Consider the following 7112-nt stretch of genomic DNA (forward strand, 5'->3'; position numbering starts at 1 on the left):
GACTTGATGTCTAAAATACAGTTTAAAAGAGTGTTTACAGGTTCAAGGTCATCAGGAGACACGGCGATGTAAAGTTGAGTATCATCAGCATAGCTGTGAAAGTCAACCCCATGTCTCCTGATGACATCCCCAAGAGGCAACATGTACAAATTAAAAAGAATGGGACCTAAAATTGACCCTTGGGGAACCCCACAACTTATTTCATGGATTCTTGAGGAGCATGTATCCATACTTACATAAAAGTGTCGGTCTGTAAGGTAAGAATAAAACCACTTAAGAACATTTCCAGAGAGGCCCACTAGACTCCTAAGTCTATTTAATAAAATCTGGTGATCTACTGTATCAAAGGCGGCACTAAGATCCAGCAGCACCAGAACAGAAAGTTTCTGTGAGTCTAAATGTATTCTAAGATCATTAACGATCTTTAAAAAACATGCGGGAAGGTGGCTCTCGAGGACCTGGGTTCCCTACCCCTGTGCTAGACAGTTCTCCAATGTGTGAGAACTTGAAGCTCCCGCTGCGCGTGGGAGGAGCTCCTCAGAAACTTTTCTGGACTTCATCATGGAGGACCCGAATGGTGAAGTATCAGGTTTATTTTATGTCAAGAGCTGAATAAAAGCATCGGTACACGTCTCCGCTCTGGGTTCAGAGAATCTCCCAGTTAAGAGAAGCAGCAGAAAGCCGCTGCTCCGTAACAGGAATTTGCCGGTGCCGTCGGGGGACGATAGTATGGCAAGCGAAAGGGATCACAAATCGCCAAGAGAAGCGGGCACAGCAGTGCCATACTCTACGGATAACAATTATCTTAAATATTTAAATGTTCCCACAGTTAGTTTCAATAAAACAATTCATACCAAAGAATAACGTTAAGTTTTATTTTAACTGATTTATGTACGATTTAATTGGGACATCAGCATTTTAAGTTTTACTCCAGATAGATTTTTCATTTTCAACACTATTTTTAAGCATTCTTTTCTCTCAGTGTTTACAGATTTGGTCTAAAGATGTAAATGTCATCAGAAACTACACGTTTTAGCATCTTGTTTGTGTTTAAAGATGTTTTGTTTTATGAAATAGGCCTCAGTGAGCTAAAATGATTCAATATTCGTTTTGAAGCTTTTCCAAATTTGTATTTTGTATTTGTATTTTGTATTTTGTTTTTTGCTGTTGTTTTTTATTTTCTTTTTACTGATCCGAAAAATGATCCGAACCGTGACACGGTCCGAACCGTGAGATTTGTGATCCGTTACACCCCTAGTTAAAAGGTAACCAGACACTAAATCAGGGGTCTGAAACATGTGGCTCTTTTATTACAGAAAAATAAAAAAAGTTAAAAAGTAACTTAAAAGTGAGAAAGTGGTTAAAGTAAACTAACTCAAACTTGAACTAATTTACAAACACTTGAAGGACAGTGCGAATCACAAGTCTAACTACAACATTTGGACACATTTTTGTGTGTCCTGTCCTTCAAAAAATCAATGGCCGTCAATAAGCACATCCAGTGTTGAGGCACACCGGATTACTAAGGAAATTTTGTATTTTTTAAGAAATTAAAGAATTTTAAGTGTATTCAAAAAATATGGTAGGATCACTTCATTGCACCAACAACAGTGAAATGATCCTTATTCAATCACTGCTGACATCACACTTGTTACTAATACTTTTGCTGATTTGAGAAGATCATATGTGACAGGGCGTCTTTTATTTTGAAAGGAACTTTTGTCAAAAGTTAAAAAAGGCAATTTTCTTTAATGTTTGTGTTTTATTCAAGCAAAATGATCAACAGTTCATTTATGTTTATCATAGTAGTAACAATAGCAGAACTATATATCAGTGTCTTATTTTCCTAAAGGGAGAAGGAAGACTTTGTGTCTTCTACTGGACTGTATTCAGTGAGAAATTAACCTGACTGACTCTTTAGAGTCAAAGGTTGCAGACTTCTGCACTAAATCAACTGTTTTTGTCTGTTGACCTCTATAAATCAGACATTAAAAGTGCTGTCTGTTGGTCCTTGCCACATTTTTGACCATTTAAAATAAACTGTCTATGTGCTGCCCCCTACAGGTTAAATTGAGTATTACAGTTAAATTTTGTGACAGGTCAACTGGTGGAAGTCCAAGAAGTTTCACATCATCGTATTTTGAGCTCCAGTATAATAACCCAGCCCATCTTGAACGCTTGACTCACTCGAGAGTAGGGCTGGGGGATGCTGAGCATTTGGGTATCGATCCAACACCGATATCAGTCAATATTGTTGATATCAATATTTGTCAGAAATTCGGTGGATGTTGTTTTTAATTGCTGTGAATTATTTTTTTATGCCGATTTTCCTGTTTTAAATGTAAAAACAGAATTAGGACCATATTTTCAATTAAATGAAAAGCAGTCTATTAAAATAGAAACTTTTTGAAATTCAATAAAAAGCAAAGAAGTGAATACAAAACAGTCAACAAACCAAAAGAAACAAGTAAATATGACACAAAAATTAAAACAATTAAATAAAACAACTGGTAGAAATATCAATAATTTGTCACTTCTTAGCCTTTCAATAGAACAATAAAAACAGGTGAAAAGTAACTTGTCAAAAACAGCTCAGCATTTAAATAGAGTGGAGACAAGCGGCTGGGTGGCTCAGTGGGCTAGGTAAAGGACTGGCACACAGGAGCCCTGGGTTCGATTCCCAGGGTTGTCCACTGATCCCCACCCAGATTGGGTCCTTAGGCAAGACCCTTGACGCTGCTGCCTAACTGGGTCCCTGTGCCCCTCAAGTTCAGGGTTGTGTCAGGAAGGGCATCCAGTGTAAAAAACTCTGCCAAATCACTGATGAGAAACAGTGGGTGCTGTTACGCTGTGGCGACCCTGAAAGGGATAACCTGGAAGTGAACCACTACATTTAAAGACTGGAGATCAGGTGAACGCTGCCTGCATTCAGGCTCAGAGATCTGACAGGAGAGAGACTCAGCTGGATCCTTTAGGCTGATACACAAAACGAGAGTGGAAATATTGTTTACCTGCAGGCCAGTATTGATCTGATATCGATACCAACCTGAGGTCGATGTTATTGATATTTTGGATCGATCAAAGCAACCAGAGTTGAAGCTCACCACACAACCGTTTGAGCTCTACGCAGAAAGAGGAGGAGCTAATGCTGAGAGCGCTGGGGCTCACCCTCCGATGCTGAAAACGGTGGAGCTCACTCTGCGATGCTGACGCCGAGAGCGGCAGAGGTCGACCCGCTACACCAAGAGCAGCAGAGCTTGCTTGCTCGCTGAACCGGCCCTTGGACAGCTGGCTGACCGGCAGACAGACAGCCGCTGTGGGATGGGGAGGCAGCCTGCTTGGGCCTCGTGAACCTTATGATTTTTATTATTATTATTCTCATCAAGACAATAATCAGACCCTTCAGGATTTCGCAATGTTGCGATCGCAACTATGAACGCAATTTCAAGCAAACCCCGCGATTTCTTGCGCACTCTGCAACTTTTTATTTTTTTACTGCAACTTTACTCCAACTTTGACCAATCTACCGTGACAGCAGTCGTGGATGACGACGCAGCTTCGTGACTTTTTCGTTTCCGACTCCTTCCCAGGAGCGGTGCTCTTTTTTCTCTGTAGTATTCTCTGACTTTTTTCTCTTTCACCCCGCACGATCGCGCACACGGCGGGGTAGGGGTGCACTGAGTGGCGAGGTGGGGTGGGTGCACTGAGCGCGCACACGGTGGAGGATGTGCTGGGTGCGGAGCAGTCGGTGACATGTTCTGCTGCGCACGGCTGCAGCACAACATGAACGGAGTGTGAAAGAAAGATAGAGAGATTCTGGAAATTAATAAGACAAAGAAAGCAGTTCAGCAAAATAATACCATACAGAACCTCCTCCTCAGCAACCTATGAACACCTGAGAGAACCTTCTCTCCATAACTCGTGTTTCTGTGTGCAGGAAGGACCAAAAGTGGATTTTGTGTTTCACGGTTCTATTCAAGTTGAATGACAGCACCACAACATTGTTAAATGGTGATGGTGCTTACAGCAGCTTAAAATCAACTATACCTACAAATCTTTACAACAAATATCTGATACAAATTAACAAAACTGCATTTACACACAGATCAGATGTGAGACTCTTTTCACATCTCCATGATTCATGTGTAAGTAATGCGTTTAAATGCTGCTTCAATACTGGGTCATTGGAGATATTCTCCATTAATTAATGTAAAAAAGTCTTGTTCTGTGCTCTCAGGGTCTCGGTCGACAGGAAGACCGGCGCTCCCAGAAGAGCTCCGTGGTGAAGGCACTGGCAAGGAAAGTGCAGCCACAAGGGAGCGATGAGAATAGAGAAACTTTAGTGTTTTAAAATGGTAAATAGCGTATACTTGTATAGCGCTTTCTACCCTCCTTCGAGGGCCCAAAGCGCTTCACAGTTACACACACAGTCACACACACATTCACATACTGGTGGTGGCTCAGCTGCTGAACACTGGCGCCAACCTCCCACCAGAGGCAATTCGGTGTTCAGTGTCTTGCCCAAGGACACTTCGACACATGGGCGGGCAAGGTGGAGTCGAACCCGCTCACTTCTGATCAGGAGTCAACCGGCATATTCAGAGGGCACATTTGTTTAAGAAAGTTTCACCACAAATTAACAGTCTACGTTCAAAGCGGCTGATAAGAAAACTCTGATGATGCAGCATTTAAACACATCAAGGAGGCGTGAAAAGTGTCTCACATCAGAAATCTAGCCTTAAAACATTCCTCTTTGGACAGGCGTTCTGCCAGGCTAGCTAGTAATCAGAGAATATTCCCTCTCCTGTGGTCCTTGTGAGGCTAGATTAATAAATTAATATTGATGCGTTTAAATATAAATTTAGATTTCTATCATGGTTATTATTCAGATCAGCTCTGGGGTTCTGTTCTCTATTCTCATCTACTTCTCCTCTCTTCTATTCTTTATTATTTATTGTATTTAGTTCTCCATGCTTTTGTTGGTGCAGTTCCATTCACATGTTGTTCTTCTTTCCCACTCTCCTCTGGGGAGCAGGAGAGATTTCAGATCCCCGGTGGATCGCCCACGCTCCCACTCTTGGCCGTGGACCACGCCCCCGACACCATCCTGCATCTCTGAGTGAGAGTGATTCCTGCTGGGTCGTCTGTCCTCCTGCTCCTGGTCGTGGACTGCACTTCTGCTTCATCTTGACTGTGGACTTAATCATCACTCGTCCCTCAGCTCTATCTGAATGAACTCTTTTAGATACATAGTTGTAGAAGCTAATCTTTCTTTAACCGTTCTGGTATCGCCTGTCCGTCCTGGGATAGGATCTCTCCCTCATGTGGGAATCCCTAAGGTTTCTTCTTTTTTCCTGACTCAGGTTTTTTAGGAGTTTTTCCTTACCGGGAGGGAGGGTCTAAGGGCAGGGATAACCAGTTTATGTAGTCTGTTTAGTTTTTAACTATTGTTCATATTTTAAAGCCCAATGAGGCAAATTCCTTTGTGATTTTGGGCTATATAAATAAAATTGAATTGAATCGAATTGAATTTGTGTGTGGATTAGATAATTGGTGCATCCTTTTTAAAGTTTTGTATGTATTAGTTTTAAGCTGCTGTAATTTAAAGTTATGTATGTGTAATTTATATTTTGTATTTTATTGTATTTTGTCATTTTTGTAGATGTGATTATTACACAATAGCAAGTACACACAGTTATGCAAAAATCCATTGTATACGTTATAATAATTCCACATGGACAAATTAAAAGAGTCTATTTTCTCAGCATATTTTTCAAACCTTGGATTTCTGTCTGTTCCTGATCCATCACCATTTGAATAAAAAAATGCTTAGAAACACATTTTTAATCTCAAATCTTTTTATATACAGTATGTCCTCAATCACACGAAAAATGCAATAAGAACATTTTAAAAACACCAAAACTCCATTTTCATTGGAGTGGGCCTTTAAGCAACACAAACACCAACGTATCCATCGGCGTCAAGGGCTGCTGATACTGTATTATACAGCCCACAGGCTAACATTAGCCACCCTGCATGAACTAAATCACTGCTATTGAGTCTCCCACTGACAAGCTGATATTTCTTAAAAGGACAAGTGAAGATGAAGGTGGAAAAGTCAGAGCGCTCTTTGAAGGAGAGGAGAAAGACTAAAAAAGAGAAGGTGACTCAGCAGAAGGTTAAAATAAGACATGATATTCTCTTAAGTATCCCTTTAAGAGAAAACCCCCTCCCCAGGAGATGAGTGAGAATATAGATCCTAGAATTAAGGAGGAACAGGCCACAAGATAATGACCTGAAGAGAAAGAAGCTAGACAGACACAAGTAAATGATTTTAATTATTTATCTTAGAGTATGAGAGAAAACCAAGAAAAGGAGTATGAGAGAAAACCAAGAAAAGGGGACCGGTAAGCACGATGCTGGATTTCCGTCTAGTAAACTAGTGATCCGCCCCAGTCTTTAGCCCAATCCGAATCCTTCCCTTCTCTCTACTCTTTCATTTAGGCGCCAAAAAAAAAAGAAAAATAATGGAACCTTTTTTAATTCAGCCAAAACTGCTAGCATAGAGCTAAAATATTAGCTAGACTACAAAATAGCTTAAAAAACTAAATTAGCCAAAACAGCTAGCATGTTGCTGAAATATTAGTTAAATAACAAATTGGCCTAAAAGCTGGAAAAATGTCTAATTCAGCCAAAACATCTAGCAAAAGGCTAAAATGTTAGCTAAATGCCACATTAGCCTAAAAACTGAAAAAATGTATATATTAGCTGCAACAGTTTGGGGGGCTGGGCCAAATGTGGAGGAGGGCCGGATCTGGCCCGCGGGCCGATGTTTGGAGACCCCTGCCGTAGAGGGACGGCCCATACTCACTGAACTTCCTCTACAGCTGAAGGTCTACCACAGCCTCTTCTCTGTTTCTTGAAGAGCTCTTGTCCATGAGGACTGTGGTTTTGGTCTCAGCAACAACACGGTTTTTACTTCCTCTTCAGTCAGCATCGCAGCATTGCTGGAGACACACACCTGAGCAGGTGACAGGCGTGTCACATGTCTGCGCTTCAGCAGCAGAGCTGTCTGAGCACTGACGCAGTGTGCCCTCAGGTGAGGCTCAGGG

Source organism: Oryzias melastigma, linkage group LG14 (assembly GCF_002922805.2).
Source record: "Oryzias melastigma strain HK-1 linkage group LG14, ASM292280v2, whole genome shotgun sequence".
NCBI classification, from domain to species: domain Eukaryota; kingdom Metazoa; phylum Chordata; class Actinopteri; order Beloniformes; family Adrianichthyidae; genus Oryzias; species Oryzias melastigma.